The 23112-nt window shown below is 43.9% G+C and overlaps 2 protein-coding genes across 6 annotated transcripts in view; one reads left to right on the plus strand and one right to left on the minus strand.

The window, feature by feature from the left end:
- The window catches only part of LOC137536102 (cGMP-dependent protein kinase 2-like), an 843621-nt gene extending 824278 nt beyond the window's left edge, over nucleotides 1–19343 (minus strand). For 3 of the 4 annotated variants that reach the window (XM_068258141.1, XM_068258140.1, XM_068258138.1), the window contains exons 1-2: nucleotides 19219–19338; nucleotides 10751–11019 (exon numbers count right to left, since the gene is read on the minus strand). The gene's annotated coding sequence lies outside the window, so the exon portion shown is untranslated. Of the gene's footprint in view, nucleotides 1–10750; nucleotides 11020–19218 lie in introns of all 4 variants that reach the window. The other variant, XM_068258139.1, reaches the window with a different exon arrangement.
- Nucleotides 1–23112, plus strand: part of LOC137536104 (collagen alpha-1(XIII) chain-like) — a 523068-nt gene that overhangs the window by 165450 nt on the left and 334506 nt on the right. Inside the window, exon 1 of one of the 2 annotated variants that reach the window (XM_068258150.1) lies at nucleotides 19397–19446. The exons of the other annotated variant lie outside the window; for it this stretch is intronic. The gene's annotated coding sequence lies outside the window, so the exon portion shown is untranslated. Of the gene's footprint in view, nucleotides 1–19396; nucleotides 19447–23112 lie in introns of those variants that run through there. 2 annotated transcript variants of the gene reach the window in all.

Raw genomic sequence — 23112 nt, forward strand, 5'->3', positions numbered from 1 at the left:
GCCTACCTGAAGGGAGTTGGCGTAGATGTAGGTGAGGATGGGAGCTAGCTGCTGTGAACAGGTTTTCACCTTAACCCCCTTGGCGGTAATCCCGAGCTGAGCTCGGGGTATGCCGCCGGAGGTCGCCGCTCAGGCCCTGCTGGGCCGATTTTCAATCTGAAAAAAGCAGCACACGCAGCCGGCACTTTGCCAGCCGCGTGTGCTGCTCGATCGCCGCCGCTCCGCGGCGATCCGCCGCGTGCAGCAGCGAAAGAGGGTCCCCCCAGCCGCCCGAGCCCAGTGCAGCCGGAACAAACAGTTCCGGCCGGCGCTAGGGGCTGGATCGGGCGGCTCTGACGTCAGGACGTCGACTGACGTCCATGACGTCACTCCGCTCGTCGCCATGGCGACGAGGAAAGCGAAACAAGATAGGCCGCTCATTGCGGCCTATCTTGTTACTTTCGATTGCCGGAGGCGATCGAAAGTACGCTTCCGGAGCGCCCTCTAGTGGGCTTTCATGCAGCCAACTTTCAGTTGGCTGCATGAAATAGTTTTTTTTTAATTTAAAAAAAACCCTCCCGCAGCCTCCCTGGCGATTTTAATAGAACGCCAGGGAGGTTAATCAATTCAACAAGTGAAAAACAGCAGCTCTCTGCAGTTGGTTTGTGGACTGTCATGGCTAAGACAAAGGAGCTCAGTGAGGACCTGCGGCTGCGCATTGTGGCTGCTCACAATTCAGGAAAGAGGTACAAGGCCATTTCTAAATGTTTTCCAGTTCCAATGGCTACAGTGCAAAGTATAATTCAAAAATATAACATGTTCTACACTGTGGGAAATCTCAGAGGATGTGGTCGAAAGCCAAAAGTGACACCTGTGCTGGCCAGGAGGATAGTGAGAGGTGATAAGGAATCCAAGGATCACCACCAAGGCCATCCTGGTGAATCTGGGCTCAGCTGGTGGCAATGTCTTAAGGCAGACAATCCAACGGACACTGCACACTGCTGGGTTCCACTGATGCAGAAAAAGGAGGACACCACTTCTCCAGATAAGGCACACAAAAGCTAGCTTGGCCTTTGCAAATGCTCATCTGGACAAAAAAGACTTTTGATCCTCTGCGAAACAAAAATTGAATTATTTGTTCACAATGATGTTTCCTTCATTTGGTGTCAAAAAGGAGAAGCCTTCAACCCAAAGAACACCATCCCCGCTGTCAAACATGGTGGTAGGAACCTAATGCTTTGGGGTTGTTTTTTCAGCCAATGGACCAGGGAACCTAATCACAGCAAACGGCAGCATGATAAAAGAGTAATACATGAGGATTCTCAATGACAACATCATGTAGTCTACAGAGAAACTTGGCCTTGGCTACCAATGGACATTTCAGCATGACTTTGACCCAAAACACACAGCCAAAGTGGTGAAGAAATGGTTAGCAGACAACAACATTTTCGTTTTGGAGTGGCCCAGCCAGAGTCCTGACTTGAATCCAATTGAGAATCTGTGGAGGGAGCTAAAGATCAGGGTGATGGCAAGAAGACCCTCCAACCTGAAAGATTTGGAGCTCATTGCTAAAGATGAATGGGCAAAGAATATCTGTGGAGACATCCAAAAAGTTGGTCTGCAATTATAGGAAGCGTTTGATTGCTGTAGTAGCCAATAAAGGCTTTTCTATTTATTATTGAGAAGGGTATGAATAATTTTGGACTGGACACTTTTTGCTCAAATTAAATAAAAGCTGAGAAATGTAGTTTTTTTTTCCACAATATTTTTTCTTGTACAACATCTTATTATCTTTTGGGAGACACCTTTGTCATTGCTTGCTGGTTGAATAAAAGTAAATTTAAAGAAAACCTGAACTGAAAATTAAAAGTCAAAATAAACATACACAAGTCATACTCACCTCCTGTGTAGTCTACTCCTCAATCTCTTTTTCCTCTCCTGCGTCCTGTTTGTAAACTGTGATCAATGTAACTCTCAATCCTCCATTTTGAAAATAGCCATTACCACATAATAGCTTCCTGGTCAGCACACTGTTAAACTGTAACATCGCCTACTTGAGCCATTGGGAAACATGGACACATCATTTCTCCTCTCAGCTGTAACTGACAGCAACTGATATATAACTGACAGCAACTGATATATTTCAGTTCTGACAAAATGTTGTCTGAACTGGGAGGGATCACTGTAGGAAAGAAAATAGTGAGCTTCTGAGAGGAACTGACAAGGTAACTATGTAATGTTCATTTGAAGTTACCTCATGTGTTTATTTTAAATAATTTTACTCAGTACAGGTTCCCTTTAAGTCAAAATTTGCCAGGGGTATGAATAATTATGGGCAGCACAATATATATTTTATTATAGAGGCCTTTTTGTGGCTTGGGACAAACTGGCCTTGTTTTTAATTGTTTTTATTTTAGTAGTTAGCTCAATAAAAAGTATTACCTTTTGTGCCGTAAACTGGCTTTTGCATCATATTTCCATTTTTTTGTTTTCTCTGTTTAACTAAGCCTGGCACACACATCCAATTTTGATTAGCAAATAAATGGCCAGATTTACCACTTCCATGTGATATGAGATGGTAAAATGAGTCACTGATTGGCCAATAAAAATTGCATGTGTATGCATCCTAAAAGTGCCCATTAACAATCCAATTTCCGAAACAATCAGTTCCCCTCAACCAAATGATGAGCAATCCGATTAGACTAAATGAATTGTTCAGAAATTTGGATCGGCGGCACAATCAATAGACAAGACAAGAAACAGAATATTTATATTGAGCTTTTCTCCTAGTGAACTCAAACCACCAGAGCTGCAGCCACTAGGACAGACTCTATAGGCAGTAGCAGTGTTAGGGAGTCTATCCTAAGAACTGCTTGCTGAACAGGTGCTGGCTTACTGAACAGGAAGACCCAAGATTCAAACCCAGGTCTCCTGTGTCCCTGGCAGAGCCCTTAACCAGTACACTATCCTGTCACTGACCATTTCCTGTAGATAGGCAACATTACCAGTGCCCAATCAGATTGATCGTACGGTTGATCGCTTGGTAGATTGTATCAATAACGGGCACCTTTACAGTGATCAGGACAGACAAGAATCCTGTGCCTTATATATGATTTAAAGGAGTTTCTACAAGGCCAAAGTGCTGGCAACACCATAGCATATTGTTGTTGTGAGTGTTGGTAACTTTCATTAATAATAAGATACGTTTCTGCACTAGGAACATAGGTCCTTATTTACTGAAGTTCTCTGGCCTGGAATTCATCACTCATGCTACAGACCTGGCTTGCATTTATTAAAGCATATAGACCATTTGCAAGGATTTATTACAATTCTGTTCCCAAAACACCTGCACAAATTAAGAGTCCACATTTGCAGAAATACAAAATGCGCAAGTACCCAAAATTGTTGGCCTCAAGCCTGTGTGTCTGTTTCTAAAGCTCTTTTGGATTAGCCTCCTGGGAATGTTATTTATGTCCTCCTTCAACCTCATGAACTGCTCATACTCCCCCATTTGGGTGTTCCAGGATAGATAAGGGATAGGCAACTAAAACTAACCCCTTTGCAGAAGGTGTATATTGTGCAGGGAATTCTCTGACTCACCCTTTCAGCAGCTATGGAAGCTGCTGTCATCTATGCATTGGCTGTGTGACAGTGACTGCAGAGCTGCCATAGGGCTGCAGGTAGACGCAGGAGCAGTCTGAACAAAAAAATAGCAACGTTGCATTTTGCCAAGAGCCAGGCTCCGGTTGCACCACTATGAACATGACTAAAGGTGGGCACGAAGCTGTAGCCTACAGGCTGTGCAACGATTTTCTGTAGACTACTCTTGTTCCAGCATTCTGCACCAAACTTCTGCCTGTGACTGACCTCTTTGGCTGGCCTACACCATTTGAAAAGGGGAGGGGAGGAGCTTTTTCCATTCCTTAATTGCCTAGCTCCGCTCTCCCTCTCTTCTTCCACAGCCTTACTGGACAATCCCTCCTCAATGGATCTCGGCCAGGGAAAAAAAAATCATACTAGCCGGTGTGCGCTGCCCCCAGATGCCTATACCAGGGGACACAGGATAGCTGCCTAAACAACGCAACTACAGGGATATGGCTGTCATGCACACTGGCTGTGTGGCTGCCCAATCGGCACTGTGCTGAGAGCCAGGGAGAGACCTAGATGAGATTGTATATTTGTCCAAAAAGGGTGTGCTTAAATATTTAAAGGAAATTCCAGGGGAGGTGAGAAGAAGCTTATGATAAGGCCTGTCTACGTAAATATGATGAGGTGTTCATAGAGGAGAACAGAAGAAAGTTGAGAGCAGGGTGGTAGTTGCAGCTGGGGTAGGTATCTGGAAATTCGTAAGGAGTAATAATGTGGAAAGCTTAGTAGGATATAGTTGGGTCAGTGAAGAGGAGCCTCTGACAGCCAGTGAAGATTTTGGCTGGGAGAATTGGCAGTTGAAGAATGAAGGAAGAGGTGGATAAGTTAAACAGCAGAGTTTAGTATGGATTGCTTGTTAGTAGGACTCAGAGAAAGGTGTTACAATAATCAGTTAGGGCATGCACTAGCACTTTAGTAGTGTTGTGCATGAGGTATGGCCAGATGTGGAGTATGTTTTGAGGTGGAAGTGACATGAGGTGATTAGCAAGTGAATGTGTGGAATAAATGAGGCAGCAGAGTCAAGTATTACCCCTAAGTAGCATGCTTGATGAGCTGAGAGTACAGGGGTGTTACTGACATTTTGAATTATTTTAGGCATGGAAGTGAATAGAAATGATGGAAAAATAATTAGTTCTGTTTTACTCAAGTTAACTTTTTAGAAGAGAGAGGTCATGAAAGAAAACACAGCAGAAAGGCATTTAGGGAGTCACTATAGCAGGGGATTAAGGTCTAGAAGTATGAGGCAGAGTTCTGAGAGTACATTAAGACATTTGCATAATCTGCTCATAAATTAACATTGTTGCTATTACCACGTGATTTATAGGATTATTAAATCTACCTGTTATTCATGAGCCCGCATACAACAGGAATATACTGACAACCTACAAGCGAACTTTGTGGGAGAATGAGCAATGCAACCTAAGAAGAAAACACAGCGGGAGCCCAAATGGTGCAGAATGTGACAAAGTATATAAAAATGAAAATTAGGCAAAATTAATACACACGAAGGGAGGTTGCATAGGGTGCAACCAATCACTGGAAGCAGGTGGAGATGCACAAACCTGACTCCAGAGGGTGGGGATGGGCACAATCTGCAAAACAGTAGTAAGGTCCTGACATGTGGCATCAGCCACAGAGCGAGCAGAATTAATCCTCACAAGGCGCTCTGCACCTGGCTTCTGAAACACTTCAACACATTGTTTGGCCTGAGGAAGTGGGAAAAGAAAACGCGTTGCCTATTAACCTCTTGAGCCCCAGAAGTTTATAGTGACCAGGCCATTTTTTACAGTTCGGCACTTCACAACTGTAACAGTTTATTGCTCGGTCATAAATCTTAGCACCCAAATGAATCTTACCTCTTTTTCTTCTCACTAATACAGCTTTGTTTCGGAGGTATCTGATTGCTGCTGCCATTTTTATTTTTATTAATGAAAAAATAATGAAAATTGTTGCCTATTTCCCCCCCATGATTTGGCCCTTCAATATGATGCATACACTACACATTATGTCAGGGATTAGATTGTGAGCCCATCAGAGGGACAGTTAAGTGACAAGGCTACCCACTATGCATCACTGCGTTAGATGTCAGCGCAATATAAATACATTTTCTTATGTAAATAACGATCACAGCCTGCCAGCACTAATCAGCCACTGGCAGGTTGATCGCTGTGCCCCGCAGTGTTTACTGATGGGAGCCCGCGCTCGTGAGAGCTTCCATCTAATCTCGCTCCTTGCGAGATCACACCATATGGCATGATAGAGGAACAAGAGAGCCACTTTGCGGCTGCCATCCTGTGTTATGCGGTCGCAGAGTGGTTAAAAATGTATTATATTTATGCACTGTGTATTAATTTGTCGTTACTGAGGTTATTGAAGACACCTCACGATTTTTCTCTTTTGTTTGTTTCTAACTCAGTTTTATTCACTCCTGGACACGTCTTACCCCTTTTGAACCCACAAGTGAGCTATTCTTTTTATATAAAGCAAATCTCCAGCCCATTGTGGAGCCTGGTAATACGAGCCAAAAGCTCATGGTTCTAAAAATGAAGCAATCATATATATATATATATATCCTCACTCCAGCCCAAAGCTACAGAAGGTACAGTAGTTGCAATTACTCAACAACTGTGGTTCCCGATGATGCATCACCCCCGTATATGCAAATAATCGATTTATGATTTGCATATTTGAAAGTTATGCATCATGGGAAACCATAGTTGCTTACTTACAACTGAAGGCAAAATTACATTTAGCATTGCTTTTTAATAGAGGCCTACATTTCTTTGCCCCCATGTCATAGACCATGTGCGCTTTTCAGGCAGAAGTACTTTATGCTGACCAGTTCAGCTGTTCTGGCTACACCAGATTCCATTAGGAATATGGGATTTAAAGAGGCTTGGGGCAAAAATATTGATTTGACAGGGTCATATGACAAAGTTCAGTGATGTACTCGCAAAGCCAAAGGTCATACACAAATAATCTATACAGCAAAGTCCCCAGTATCCGGCACCAGCAGGAATCCAGAGGCTGGGGAGACTGCCAGACAACACTGGAGTCCTGGTAAGTATTTCAAATGCCTCCAAACCACCCAAAATGCCCCAAAAGTGCACTCCCCATTATCCCACAGGCATGCCGGTTAGTTGAGACTTTCGGTTGCTTGAATTCTGGATAATGGGGACTTTGCTGTAGCAGGTATACAGGGATGAGGTAAATAAAAAACTAGCAAAGATCTGTCCAGGCAATAGTCAGATAGAATGGTCAATTATAACAGAAAGCAACAGAATCCCACCGATCAGATAGCTCCAGCAACTAACACTTTCACATGCAACTAGCAAACCTGAGAGCATGGTATTTATACTGACGTCTGCCAATGAGGAAAAGCCACCCACACTTCTGTCCAATGGAACATACTTCCACCCAATAGTGATTGGCTCTGGCAATACAGCCAATCACTTCATGGTTAGCAATGGCTGGAGAGTGAATGCCAAACATCTCACGTACCCCTGTTGAATTGCAACACTGGGGGAAGCCTGCCTGTGTGCACCCGCAGGAAGCACACAGGCAGGCTTCCCCCAGGCATACAGTAAAAAGCGGCGCCGGGAAACAAATGGCGCACGGTTGCTGAACATATCATTAAAACGCTATTTTCCTTTTTATAAATAAAACAATTTTTTTTTAAAACGACAGTTAGCGTTTTATTATTATCCATGTAAATAGCAATAGCTGCCCGGGGAAAAGTGTAGCAGATGTGCACAGGGAGTGGGGGCCAACTCCTACCCTCTGTTCCTCACCTCGGGAGCCCCCTCCTTTTAAAAATGGCAGTCAGCGCAGCGGAAGATACAGCTGATCACCTCCCCAGTATGCGGCTCCGGTCTTCAGCAAAGGTTAGAGCTGCAGGTCTACGCTGTCTCTTCTCTCTGCAATGCCGATTACACCATTTCCTGATTCAGTGTAATCGGCATTGCAGAGAGAAGAGTGTAGACCTGCAGCTCTAACATTTGCTGAAGACCGGAGTAGGGGGGAGGTGAGTGATCAGCTGTATCTTCCGCTGCGCTGACTGCCATTAAAAGGAGTGGGCTCCCGAGGTGAGGAACAGAGGGTAGGAGTTGGCCCCCACTCCCTGCGAACATCTGCTACACTTTTCCCCGGGCAGCTATTGCCTCCTCCCGCCCCACCGCAGGCAGCCAGGCAATGCACTCTCCCACTCCACCACACCACAGGCAGCCATCCAGCAACGATGCCACCTGAAAACGGTAAATTACGTTTTCCAAACATTTGAATGGCGCGCCAGAAAGTAGCTGCGGAGCTATGCGCCAGATTTTCCTGCTTCCCTTGCGTATACTATATTTATTTACTGAGGAGTGAAATCTATTACTACTTGTATACAAAGATGAGTATTATAGGCTGATTGCTTGTATGTGTTCACATTGAGATTGCTATTGTTTTAGCACTGCACACTTTTCATTTTCAGAAAATGTTGTGTAAAACAATTTTCTCCTAAACATTCCATGTGTATTTTTCTTAAAAGTGCAGTGTGTTTCTATTCATTTTGTTCTTTTTTCATGTGTTTTTAATAAAACTTTCGAAATGTTGGCAGCTTTACCAAAGTGTTCTCTCTTTGATGTTTAGATATAGTCATAATTAGTATCAGAAATCTAAATCTAATGAACAGAAAAAAAAAATGTATGTTTAAATATATGACCAATACACATAAGCATGAAGATGTGGAACGTTGTATGTTGATGTAGCTTTTACAAACTTTATAAAAATGTATAAGAATATATATATATATATATATAGTCTTTTCTCATATTACCAAATAAATTACATTTAGAAGAACAATTATAGCTCCACTCCTTGTAAAGGTAAACAGAGGCACCAGTAGGATGAAAAAAAAATGTAAAATGTTTAAAAATAGAGGAGGCGGAGGTGGACTTACCTCCTCCAAGTACACACAAAATAGTAATTATGTTGTATCAACAAAATAATTTATTTATACACTCCAAGATTCAGTACAACGCGTTTCACAGGAATGACCCTGCTTCACCAGGCAATAGGGATGGAGTATACAGCAATGCAGGTCCAGGGCTAAGCCAAGTGCCTCTGCTTAGTCCTAGACCTGCGTTGCTGTATACTCCATCCCTATTGCCTGGTGAAGCAGGGTCATTCCTGCAAAAAGCGTTGCACTGAATCTTGGAGTTTATAAATAAATTATTTTATTGATACAACATCATTCCTAATTTGTGGCTACTTGAAGGAGGTAAGTCCACCTCCGCCTCCTCTATTTTTAAACATTTTACCTTTTTTTAATCTACTGGTGCCTCTGTTTACTTTTTACATTGTACAAGTTCACTCTTGGTGGAGGGGTGATACCCCTGTTTCTGAACTACTGAGTGTGACTTCTTAATCCTGAGTTAGAACAGGTTGAATCTCCCAATCTGCTTATACAGAGGTTGCCTGAGTGGTAACACTCGTTCGTAAGTATAACAACACTTTTCATCATCTCATCCATAATCTGCGCATACTACACTATATTGAGCTCTTGGTGTCCTCTTTTATGCAATTATAGCTCCTTAATTCTTTTAAAACATAGAGAAAACAAACAAAAAAACAGCAGAAAAAAAGTGTCTGAAAGGCTGACAAATGAAATGCAGGAAGAAGACTTGCGCTTTTCTTTGCTGATTTCAGCATTGCATATCACTATGTAACACCGATATGCTGCTGGAATCAGCACAGAAACGCCCAAGTGTGTTCAGGTCCTTACAGGCTTAACAAGAACTTGACACAAATAGTACATAAGGATTTATACTATCGGAGGCTTCCTCCAGTCCCCTGTAGGACTTCTCTTCGACCGCCGTCCTCCGTTCTCCTGTAGTGGAGTCCGCTATCCAGCCGGGTTGTGGGCCACTGCACTTGTGTGGTCCAGGCTGCATGTGCCCCCCAATCGTGCTCCTGTGGTCAAGTGTTCTGCGCAAGAGCAGTTATGTGCATAAGCAGAATGATCCCGTCCATAGGAGTGCGACAGGGGGATGCCCACCACCAGGACCACACATGTGCAGTGGTTCATGACAGGGAATTTAGTGGCCCAGAATGCCGGAGAATGGATGGGTTCAGGAGGGCAGCAATCACGCAGATGGCCTACAGGGGCTGGAGGAAGCCCCAGGTAAGTATAAATCCTTATATTCTATGCACCACAGGTTATCTTTAAGGTGCAAACTCACATTCAATTTTGATTGGGCAATCTCTGGCTAATTGTACCACCTCCATGTAGTACGTGGGCCAATAGATTTTAATACTATGAACAGATTGTGTAGGTAAGCTCTCATACCAGATGGAAGTGGTAAAATTGGCCAATTAGAATTGGATGAGCCAACCAGATTTAAAGGTGCATACACACTTCCAATTTTGATTTGGCTGACCAATTTTATCACCTCCATGTAGTATCAGAGTTTACCTACATTCTCTGCTTATAGTACTTAAAGTTAACATCTGCTTAATTGTGTGAATGTTTGTACGGGATTGCAGTTTTCTCACTATTACAATATAACACATGCTTTCCTGAGAATTGATGCACTTTTAAAAGTGCAATGCAAAACAAAAGAAACATGAATGGACAAAAACGTGAAAGAGAGATAACAATTTGAAAGTAAAACTACATGCAGTAAGAAGTAGGTGGTTTTCATGATTCTAAACTTGTTTGCTGTGAAACCAGAACGACACTGAAAAGGGTACTTTTCCTAAAAACAAGTGTATTCGTCACATCTAGAAGCCAATAAAATCAGCATATAAAGAAATGTATTTAGTACAATGATTGTCGATTCTTTCTCTGTCTTCACCGATGGATTACTACCTATGTGGTACTATCAATCCACCATTACTGAAGATTTCCAGGATAAATGAAATTAAAGCATCCTACAGGACACCCTTGCTCTATTACTCTACCGCCAATCGTGGGGTTGCAGAGCAGGGGGGCAGAGAGTGGCGCAGAGAGAACAGAGGCATGTCATGGAGTAGGAAACATGTTTCTGTGTCCCATCTGCCCCCCCCCCCCCCCCCCCCATCCGCCTTGGTACACTTTAAAGCTAACCTGTGAGGTGAAAAACTGCAAAAGTAAGAAACCTACCTAAGTAGTAGGAAGCCTCTGAATAGTCCTCCTTGACCCCACCGCTGATGGCCATGTCCCTGATCATTTTCTTCTTTGTGTCCATGCTATCATCCGTGCACAGGAGCCACTGCTGGCTTGCACACACCTTCTTTGATCTGCATTCTTTCTTTCAATCTTAAATACCATTGATGTGGTGGGCAGGGCTCTTGATGAAGGCACACAGTATGGTTACAGCAGTTGGGAAATGTCAGCATACTCTGTATTTGGCTCATGCTGCTCTCATGCAACTGTAAAGAAACAGAAAGAACTTTCTTACACTTTATATGTATGTATTTCTATAAAATATTATTCATGATAGATTGTATAACTAACCCAAATGACCTATTTATATAGGTGTCATTCACTTGAGTGGGAGGGGTTTGCATTCACTGCCAAATGGAAACTTCCATGCGGCCAAATAGACTTGAATAAAGTTCACCATCTTTGAGGTTTCTAGACTATTGTTGCAGAGAGATATAACATAACACTACTGATATGCGCTAAGAGTGCACCTTATTACATCTTTGTTAGCCGTAATGTATTTTTGTGTTTTCACCTTTTTATCACCTCCCCCTTATAACCCCCCCCCCCCTACATTTTCTTGATTTAGCATTGTAGTGTATAGATTGGGGCTGAGAAAGGATAATGCATGCTGAGAGGTTGTCTAGGGATGCATTATTGTTTGTAGCTTTCACAATCCTAGAAATTTGAGGAATTCGATATGGTTGCCTTCATGTTCACATGACATAAAATAATATCATATGAAAATAGATACTTCTTAGCCACAGAGCTGGGAGAATGAGAACCAAACGAGTTACCCTGGAAAATGGAAGATGTGGAAGAAGTGCAAGTACGCTTTAAAGCAGGGGTCTCAAACTCGCGGCCCGCGGGCCATTTGCGGCCCTCGATACAATATTTTGTGGCCCTCGCTGGCAAAAGCTTCCTTATAGTTCGCTTCAGTACTCCCAAGTAATCCGCTGCATCCCCGCCGCTAAACAAGGGCTGCAGAGCCCCCAAATCGCCTGGGGGGCAATCCGCCGGCATTTCCTGGAAGGGGCAGAGCTTTCAGCTTCAGTTCTGCCCCTCCTGATGTCAATCGCCGCATGGATGGCCGCCTCTTCCCGCCCTTCTCTGTGAAGGAAGAGTGAGAGGGGCGGGCAGAGGTGGCAATGCGCCGCGATTGTGAAATTCCTTATGCGGCTCAGCCTCATCCTGACTTTGCCTCCTGCGGCCCCCAGGTAAATTGAGTTTTAGACCCCTGCTTTAAAGGAAGCTTGTGCTAGGACAAATGTGAAAGCTGCCATGCATGACATCCTTTTAAAAAATGTCCTTTGTCTTTCCACATTTCTGATTTTTTTCTCTTTTTTGTGGTATTTTTGATGTCTTTGAGCAGGAAGCCCACAAGCACCAAACCTTGAATACTTGATCTGCCAGCTCATTCTGAGTCACTGGTTTCTAGGCAGAGGATCAGTATGGTGAGCAAAAAGGCATGTTAAAGGGTGAGCAAGGGCTTCCCTGATGTTTGTGTCAGTTACACATTTCTTACAAACTGCACAATTAAAATAACATTTTTAAAATCAACAAACAGTTTACATGAGTATCATGTAGGCTCATTAGTGACTGATGACTGAATCTTTAGATAAGAAAAAAATAAAATAAAATAATTTTATATAGCTGCATTACTGTAGGCTGTCTAGTTGTGTGCTGCAGCTTTTCCATGTGTGCTGTGCTACTGGCTGTCACATTCTGCTTTCAGCAGCCATTGTGGTCTTGTTGTAGTTATGCTATGATTAAGGGCGTGTAACGTCCGAAACATGTCAGCATGTGGTGATGGATTTTTAGCCTGTCATGTACGTGATTGAATAAAGCAAGTTTGTTCCTACCGACATAGTGTGGAATCTACTCTCTACTGTACTGGTCTTGTTGTAGGCTGTAGCTCTCTTGACCCTATGCCAGAAAATGTATTTAACCACTTTGGGACTGAGATATAAAGAACCTTAAAGGGGTTCTGTGGAGGGGCTCAAAAGACAAAATCCGACACTTACCTGGGGCTTCTATCGGCCCCCTGCAGCTGTAATGTCCAGAGCTGTCCTCTTACGATCCTCAGTTGCCACAGCCGTGCAGCCGCAGTCTAGGTAGACGGTAGATTAGACCGGTAGATGACAGCTATGACAGCTGCAGGGGGCCAATAGAAACCACAGGTGTCGGATTTTATCTTTTTAACCCCCACCGCAGAACCCCTTTAAGGACCAGAGCAGTTTTGAATTTGTAGGTGTTCCCAATATAGATAGCCAGGCAGAGGTATCCCCAGTATAGATAGCCAAGCAGAGGTATCCCCAGTATAGATAGCCAATCAGAGGTATCCCCAGTATAGGTAGCCAGGCATGGGTGTCCCCAGTATAGACATGTGTCCCTAATATAGGTAGCAGGCATTACTCACCTCCCCAGGTCCAGCGAGGAGCAGTTCTCCCCGCCTCCTTTCTCCCTGCCATCCAGCCTTGCACTGCCGCTAAGTTCCAGGTCCCGGCTTGATGACATCATCATCATATCTGTCTCCCAGCAAAGGTAGAAGGTGTCAGTGCGGAAGAATACCTGGAGCAGTTGTTCATTAACCACTTTGCCTTCACTACTTGCTTCACCGTTGAATGAGTGCATAGGATCCCTACAAAGCCCTTATCAACAGAAGCCCCACAGCGAAAATTAATTACTTAACTTCTGTGACCGCGATGCTGTGCTGCACGCGAACAAGGAAACATTCAGCTGGATAATGTGTCTATATCCATATTCCCAGATTTCAGAGTGAAAATTAAAGAAAAACGGGCTAGCTTTATGAAAGTGAAACACACGCTGAAACAGCACAACCTTTAAAGAGACACTGAAGTAAAAAAAAAAACTTATGATATAATGGTTTGTATGTGTAGTGCAGCTAAGAAAAAAAACATTAGCAGCAGCGACACAAGTCTAATATTGTTTACAGTAAAGAAAGCGTTAAGAAACTCGAGTTGTTATCTATGCAAATTAGCCATTGAGCTCCACGACTTGGAGATAATAAGCTTTAAAAGATAATGGGCTTGATTCACAAAAGGGTGCTAAGTGTTAGCACGCCAGTGAAAAGCCACTTTGCATGTGCTAACATGCCTTGCACGTGCTAACTAGGGTGCTAAGCAGTTAGCACATGCAAACTACTTAGGACTATAGTTAGCACATGCAAAGTACTTAGCACCGTAGTTAGCACATGCAAACTATTTAGCACCGTAGTTAGAACATGCAAACTGCTTAGCACCATAGTTAGCACGTGCAAACTACTTAGCACCCTAGTTAGCACGGTGCTAAGTAGTAGTTTGCATGTGCTAACTACAGTGCTAAGTAGTTTGCATGTGCTAACTATGGTGCTAAGCAGTTTGCATGTTCTAACTACGGTGCTAAGTAGTTTGCATGTGCTAACCGCTTAGCACCCTAGTTAGCACCCCCAAAGCTTTAAGGCGTGCTAACTGAATTAGCATCCTTCGAGCCCAATGTTTCTTTTTTTCCTCTGCAGAGATTTTACAGAGCAGGCTAGTGAACTTTTGAATCCATTTAGAATGCTGAGTAGTGTCTAAACTGCAAATATTAGAGAATGATGCAATATTATAAAAAACACTATTTAATTGAAAATAAAAATATTAGAATATTTTCTTTGCTACTAAAATTCTAGTAATTATCCGTATTACATAACCAATTCATTATATCATAATTTTTTTTTTTGCTTCAGTGTCTCTTTAATATGCCATGCTATTTCCATCATGTGTGTGCGTAATCGCAGACGGAAAACTCCACTTCTTCAATTCTGCAGCTGATGCCACCATGTGACTGGAATCTAGAGCCCCACCTTCTCTACTGTGCAACGCCTGATCTCCTTATCCCTGCTCAGATGTCTGGTAACTGTATTCTGTGCCTTCCTTATGATGCTGACTACCCTGTGCATTTGCTCGTTGCTTTAGCCCCTTTCCTTATTCACCTAGCTGTTGAGTCCTGCTACCTGCTAGTTCCCACTGAGGCAAGATTCATGTACTATCCCTGGTGGACACTGGCTGCAGGTATCGTAACAGCGCTACTTCCCACCCTCCCCCATTGTTGCACCTAGAACACTCCTTACAGTGCAGCTGAGAGCATCTCCTTTGTGCAGGGCCACTTGTCCTCTTGCTTAAAGTGAACCTAAAGCCTGGAGAAAAAAATGAGATTAACTCACCTGGGGCTTCCCTCAGCCCCCTGCAGCCGATCGGTGCCCTCGCAGCCCCGCTCTGACGCTCCAGGACCCGCCGGCGAACACTTTCAGTTTGTCCGTCAACGGCCGACAGGCATGGGACCGCGAGTGATTGTTCGTGTTCCCAGCCTGTATATCGCCCCCTATGCTGCTATTGTGGCCTCCTGGCGAGGGCACCGATCGGCTCCAGGGGGCTGAGGGAAGCCCCAGGTGAGTTAATCTCATTTTTTTTTCCAGGCTTTAGGTTCACTTTAAGGGAAACCTAACCTGAGAAGGATAGGGATTTTTCCTTTTAAAATAATACCAGTTGCCTGACTCTCCTGCTGATCCTGTGTCTCTAATACTTTTAGCCACAGCCCCTTAACAAGCATGCAGATCAGGTGCTCTGACTGAAGTCAGACTGGATTAGCTGCATGCTTGTTTCAGGTGTGTGATTCAGCCACTACTACAGCCAAAGAGATCAGCAGGACTGACAAGCAACTGGTATTGTTTAAAAGGGAACATTCATATCCCTCTCAGTTTAGGTTCCCTTTAACAGGGGCACAGACCTGCAACTATGATGCCCCCTTCTCCTCTACAGGACACAATGAAGTCTGTCATTATTCTGGTTTTATCTGACTGCGATGCAACACTACTGAAGTATGTACAGGAAAATAGAACATGTCAAATGTAATCATGGAAGGCTGGGCCCTTTGAATTTTTTATAAATTGATTTTCTCAAAAACTACAAGGTATTTTTGAAAAAAATAAAAGAAAACACTTCTTCCTACAGGCTCAAATTTCACATCTTCAGGCCATTTGTATCGCTGATTCATTTGTAAGTCAGGTGTTTGTAAGTCAGGCACTACTTATAATTGATTGCAAGTTTTTTTTACTAATTGTAAACAAAACATTAGTAACATAAAACAAAGTCTCATATTTTTTAAATTTCACTAGAGCAGAAATATATAAGAGCAACGGGGGGAGCTGGCATGTTTGGTGAGCTATCCTGATGCCCACCGCTCCCACATTCTTCTTCCTGCCCCTCTGATGTTCTTAATTGCTCTCCAGCAGCCTCTTCCAGGTTGGCACAGTTGGGCATCACTGCGCCTGCACTGGCACGGCTGTGTGCATCCTACAGCACATGACCATGGCCAGGAGCACTGTGCACATGTCTTGTGACATTACGTGCATGCGCAGAGCGCAGTGATGCCCGACTTTGGCGACCCAGAAGAGGGTGCTGGAGGGCAATTAAGAGCATTGGAGGAGCAGGAAGGAGAACATTTCTCCTATATATTTCGGCTCTGGTATCCTTTAAGATTGAATTCTAAACAGCAGCAATGGAAGTCTGATGTAAAATCTGCTTCATTCAGCTGTAAAACAAACAAAATTAATATCCCTTTGACTGCTTCAGCACTAGAATGCTATCAGCAGTCTTTTATCAGCCAGATAACATGAACTTGCCTTCTGTTTACTTTTCAGGATAGCATGCTGAATTCAACAAGTTGTTTCAAAAGTTTGTCACAGTGCATAGTCAATAGGACTAGGTTCTAGTGCAGGCATGGGCAAACTCGGCCCTCCAGCTGTTACGGAACTACAAGTCCCAAAATGCATTAGCCTTTATGAGTCATGGCTGTCAGTCTCCTGCAATGCATTGTGAGACTTGTAGTTCCTTAACAGCTGGAGGGCCAAGTTTGCCCATGCCTGTTCTAGTGCTATGGAGTCGCCCGTCTTCGGAAGCAATCAGGGAAACAAGCGCATCCGGAGCCCTTTGTATGCTCCTGGAGGCAGGAAATTTGAGCTGGGACAGCGCTGGAGCAAGGACACCAAGACAGGTCAGGGAGAGATCTATAGGGTGCATAGTCTTTCCTCTCCATAGGTATCTGACTTTTTCCCCACAGTCACTTCAGTATTGCTGTAAGGGAAATCTTTAGGTTGTTAAAAAAATGAGATTTCCTTACCTAGGGCTTTTTTTCAGCCCCTTGTAGTCCTACAGGTCCTTCGCTGTCCTCCCAGTTCACTGCATTGTGCCGCTGTCACCTCAGCTGCTCTCTCATGGCCAGCAATGTTCTGTGCATGCTCGGTATGTAAAACTTGCAACTGTGCATGTGCAGAATGCTCCCTGCCAAGAGAGCCTGATCGAGAGGGTTCCAGGCCGGGTTTAGTAGGGGACAGAGAGGGACTTAATAGACTCCAGTAAGCTGGAAAAAAACTGATTTAAAGGCAGGGCTGGCACTTCCATAGAGGCAAAGGGGGCAATTTCCCCAGGGCCCCAGAGCGTGTAGGGCCCCACAAGGTGTCTCTCCCTCCCCTCTCCAGCTATGGTGAGCATATTCATGCCTGCAGGGAATGATGACGAAAGAAGTGCAGAGCATAGAGCACAGTGCTGCCTCCTATGTTCAGTCTGGATTAGCTAAGACTGCTATGCGTATACTTTACATTTGTAGGGTTAAAGAGAGTCTGAAGCCATAATTAAAATGGCTTTTTTCCTTATATATAGCAGGGGCAGGTGTGCCCCTGCTAAAACGCCGCTATCCCGCGGCTAAACGAGGGTCCTTTCCCCTCCAAATCCCCCCCTGTGCTGCCCGGGGAGCGCTTCCGTGTGAGGCGGGGCTATGAGCTGCAGCCCTGCCTCACACGTGTCTGTCAGCGGCGGATCTCCGCCTCTCCCCTGCCCCTCTCAGTCTTCCTTCACTAAGAGGGGCAGGGGAGAGGCGGAGATCAGCCGCTGATAGACGCGTGTGAGGCATGGCTGCAGCTCATAGCCTTGCCTCACACGGAAGCGCACAGGGGTAGCAAAATCTACGACCAAGTTGGTCGTGATTTTGCAGGGAGGGCTTTGGAGGTGAAAGGACCCTCGTTCAGCCGTGGGATAGCGGCGTTTTAGCAGGGGCACACATGCCCCTGCTTTATATAAGCAAAAAAGCCATTTTTATTATGGCTTCAGACTCTCTTTAAAGAGAAGGAAAATAATAGGGACCCTACCATTGCTTTTGTGGACATATGATGGACACCTAATAATATTGTGTGACTTAGGGATGGGTAGGATGGGGCCTGGCAGCCAACTTGGGTTTCCAGGGTGGTCAATTTGCTGTGCTGTGGGGCTGTGCTAGAGCCCCCCCCCCCCAAGTTACTTTTGCCCCAGGACCACATTGTAGCTAGAACCTGTCCTGTTTAAAGGACACCTAAGGTGAAAATTAACTAATGAAATAAACAATTGTATCTATCCTCCTCCTCCTAAAAATGACTTTTTAAGATATTCCACAGTTTTATTTTATATTTAACTCTACTTTTAAAGTTTTTACATCTCTTTCCTGCTCTCAGAAGTCATTTTCTGCTAGGAAAGTGTTTTATAGTTGGAATTTCTTATCAGTGAGGGTCACACTGTAGTCTGACCCAGTCCTGACAGGAGCTGCCACTTACATACCTCTTTCAGGCAGAGAAAGAATACATGAACACAGCATAGTTATTTGTGTGCTAGGCACTGTACATACACATGTCTATCTCATCATATCACCTCGGGTATCCTTTATCTCAACTATTTTTTTTTTTACATTTAGAAGGAACCCGTCAAAAGAAAACCCCCTGGGTAATACCTTGGGAGGGTAAAGCCTCGTCTAGATCCTAATGAGGATTCCCGTCCCAGCAATCCAGTGCTGGAAGCCCCCTAAACCACAGCTGTGGCACAGGCGCAGTAGCACCTCCAATATTTACCTTCCCAGGCTCCAGCACAGTATCGTCTTTCTGATTGGGCTCAGGTGGAAATAGCTGAGCCCGATCGGGTCCGCTGTACTGTGAAGGTGACTGGCGTATGTGCAGTAGAGCGGACCCGATTCGGCTAGGCTATTTCCACCTGAGCCCGGTCGGCAAGCTGCCACTGCACCTTATTTACCTCCCCAGTTCAGGGGATTCCAGTGCTGCATCCCAGAATCGATTGGCTTCCCCCTCCAGAGGTAAGTATCCGCTAGGAGGGTTTATTTATTTCTTACACATTTTATTTAAGATTTCTTGTGACATGTTTTCAAGTGTATGTGGGTTTCCTGGTCTTGGCAGCTCCCCATGACAAAAAAAAGACCACCACCCTGTTCACCATACTTATAAGCTGGGGTGTCGTTTCACTGACAGTAGCAGCAAGCACAACACCTCAGGTCATCTCACAACTCAGACTCCTCTCTGCCTTCTCTTTCTGATGGGAGAGGGGAGGCAGCCCAGCCATTGCAAGTACCTCGCCACACACATGGTCAGCCGTTCAGGTCACACATACAGAGACTGACATTTGTAGCCGAGCTGTGTGTCTTCTGTGCAGCGTGAGATAGCAATCTCCTCTCCTCAGGCTGACATCCCGGAGCACTACACTAGCGGTGCAGGCAGTGGCTGGCTCCTGTGCGTGACGTCACTCCAGCCGACGATGTACACCGGACTCTGTGAAGTGTGACTGCGGGGGAGATTAGAGGTGAGATTAGAGATCTTTTCTCTAAGTTTATAGGTATCAGGAAGAGCAACCTAAGCCATAGCTCCCAACTGTCCCTCTTTCGGAGGGACAGTCCCTCTTTGGGAGCTCTGTCCCTCTGTCCCTGTTTCCTCCTCATTTGTCCCTCTTTGAGGACTTTGTCCCTCTTTCTATGTAAATATATATATTTCTCTACTAGAAAATGTATTTGATTGACTCTAAACTTTATTCCCATCCTTTAAATTGATATATTACTTAATTTTAAAATGTTAATATGAAGGGAAATTAACCAGGTTAGAAAGGGCCAGTGTAGTTTGAGATAAAAAAACATATTTTTCTTATGAAATCTTTATGGTATGCGTGACTAGGGTAGTGACGGGGCGTGAATAGGGGCATGGCAAGGGGTGTGGCTTAAGTGTCCCTCTTTCTCATCTCAAAAAGTTGGGAGGTATGCCTAAGCATTGACTCAAACCTATTACTATCAGAAAATGCAACCCAACCTTACCCTATTCACACACAGAACCCTCCTCTGCCAGGCAGGGCCGGTTTAAGCAACAATGGGGCCCCAGGGCAAAATAAACCTGGGGGGGCCACCCCAACATATACCCCAGAACAAAAATCGGCATTAGGGGACCTTTTTTGCAGCTGGTATAGTCAGGGTGTGAAGTCCCAATCGGTCGGAGCCCCACATTCTGGTTATCCCAGCCTGCATGGGGGACAAGGGGTTAAAAAGTTTCAGGAGGGGGGACCCCACATAATTTTTTTGTTTTTTTTTTTAATTCCCACACTCTAAACATAAAAAAAAAATTGGGAAAATAGGAAAAAATGCCAGGGACCTTCATGCAGCCATATTGTGGCTGTATAGCGATCCCTGGCCAAAGCGCTGCGGCTGCGTATAGACCCCCTGGAAACCCCGTCAGGAAATTTATTGCGCTTTCGTTTGATGCATGTAAAATTACACTACCGTTAGGTTTGCTACTAAAAGTGACATTTACCACATTTAAAAGTATACTTTTTTTCCTTCGAAACTTTAAAATCGATTTTCTCAAAAACTATAAGGTCTTTTTGAAAAATAGTTTTTTCCTCTTATTCCTAATGATCTCCTTAACATATCCTGCAAATTTAGGGTTTCTAGCATTTAAGGTGGATTTGCTATTAACCATTAAATTCAGCAGGTTTTTAAATGTGTATTTTTTTTCCTTTGAAACTTTAAAATCGATTTTCTCAAAAACTATAAGGCCGATTTGAAAATTGTTTTTCCTCTTGTAGCCACTGGGGGCCCCTACAAGCTCTGGGGCCCTGGGGCAGCTGCCTCCTTTGCCTCTATGGTAGCGCCGACCCTGGTGCCAGGCAACTAATAACCCCCCCTGGAGGGAACTAATACTCCCATTGAAGGGCAACTAATAACCCCCCCCCCTCCCCAGGGAACTAGTAACCCGCCTCCCTTGGTGGGCAACCCAACCCCCCCCCCCCCCAACTAATAACACCCCCCAGGGAACTAATACCTTACTGGAGGGACAACAATCCCCCCTTGATGGGCAACTGATAACCTCTCCAACCTAACCCCAATGGAATTATTAACCGTTTAAATGTAGGTTGCGTTTAGAGCACCGGTGGTTGCAAAGAATCATTGAGGAGATTCCTGTAAGAAGTCACGCATGCGCAGCTATGCACAGTCGGTGACCATGTGCTGTGCAGCACATTGCAAAATCAATAGGTTGCAATATCTTTCACCACACCAACTGACACAGGCAAGATAGTTTTTTGCTATGTGGCAAAACATGGAAGCTTCAGGAATGTATTTGGGATATTATTGCCTTGCTGGCTAGGCCCCTTGAATACCATTGGGCCCCAGGCAGTTGCTTTGGGTGCCTTGCCTGTAATTTGGACTCTGGCGGCAAACTGCATTGACAGGGATATTGGAGGCAACCTGCCTTTAAAAAGTCTCACACTTTAGCCACGTGTATACTGCTGAAAAGGAAACAGAAAATCTGTGCATGCCCACCGCACCGCAAATGCACCAACAATTCAAATTTGCACTTAACCACTGACTTACATTGCTTCTAGTGCAGCACACGGTGTGTGATAAAGCACTGCAGCTTCTGTGTCAACTAGAGAAGAGCTCCCCAACCCTGTCGTCAAGGCCCACCAACAGTACATGTTTTGCAGAAAACCAAACAATCACAGGTGAGGTAATCAGTGTCTCAGCAGAGCTGATTAACTACCTGTGTGCGTTTCCACAAAACATGCACTGTTGGTGGGCCTTGAGGACAGGGTCGGGGAACACTGATACTAGAGCACTTCCGGTACATCACATCTAAGGAAGTGTAACGTTCTATTGCCTTTAATGGCCATTTCAATAAGGTGCGTTAGGAACGCGGTAAGCGTAAAAGGAACCTCAAGCTCAGTTGATCACTTCATGTAGCACTGTTATTTGACTATAAGTTTGTCTGCAGTGTTGAGTGAAAATCATTTGTTCTTAATCATTTTAATCTTATTTTCTGCATTGCTATTTTCATATTACCATCTTATCTGTTTGCAGACACACTATGTTTTCCCATTGAGTTTACAATTTCTAACTGCTGCTTTCTTTCCTCCCTTGCTACATATAGATAAACAGATCTGAGTTCTTTAGGCCAAACGTCTAAATGCTAGCATAAATTGTTGTAACGTTGCGTGTTGAGTTAGTCATTAAATGGAGTTAAATAATGTCAATGCCTGTAATTGTATACTGTTTACCTAACGTTTTCATTTAAACTTACTTTAATGAAGGTGAAGTCATTTTTCAGATCAACACTTTATTTCTCTGAGCCAACGCTAAAAAGGATTCTCAATGAGTAGTCACAGGGCAATCACATCAGAATCCAGACAGTGTTTACAAACCACTTAGTTCTTGTTTGTGCATCCCATGGTTAAGATCAACCAAGAAAGGGAAAATATGACCGTGACTCACTATTATATATACTAGTCCATTAGAACGGATATTTTGCATGCCGAAATCTTCCATAATTATGGAGACCTAATTTATTTGACCTTCTAACCCTTATTTTAAAAAGTCCTAATTATTGTCAGAGTTGCCTTTAATTGTACAGGCCCATAGGAGGGTTTCCTCATTAAAATGCCAGCCAGGGAAATATTTTTGACATAAAGCTTTTCTCTTCTTAATGTGCCAGTGCCAACTGCAGAATCTCAGCCGTTCAGCAGCAGCTCACGCTGGTTTATAGAGCACGGTTTGGAATCCTCATTGTGCAACTATAGACAATATAAAGTAAAAGCACTCTTGTTGCCAGAGTTTTAATCAAATGCAATTAACGTAAATCTTTGGGAATAAAAACCTCATACAGTTTTTGAAAAGGTTCAATTTCCCTTTATTGCATAATTGCAAAAGATCTCTGGTTTATAGATGTCTATATAATTCATGAACGGTGGTTTTTCTTATTCAAAAGGACCAATTTTAGCAGCACAGTTGCCAGAAAATAATACAGGCTTGATGTATACTTTTTTGTTTTTAACTCATGAACTAAGAATATTTATTTATTGTATAGTTTTGTTTTTTTGTATTCCTCTGTACATGATATGATATTTGAAATAATAATAACAATAACATTTCTACAGTATAGCACTTTTCTCCCATAGGACTCAAAGCGCTTAGGCTCTCTCAGATGCAGT

Source organism: Hyperolius riggenbachi, chromosome 10 (assembly GCF_040937935.1).
Source record: "Hyperolius riggenbachi isolate aHypRig1 chromosome 10, aHypRig1.pri, whole genome shotgun sequence".
In the NCBI taxonomy this organism is placed as follows: domain Eukaryota; kingdom Metazoa; phylum Chordata; class Amphibia; order Anura; family Hyperoliidae; genus Hyperolius; species Hyperolius riggenbachi.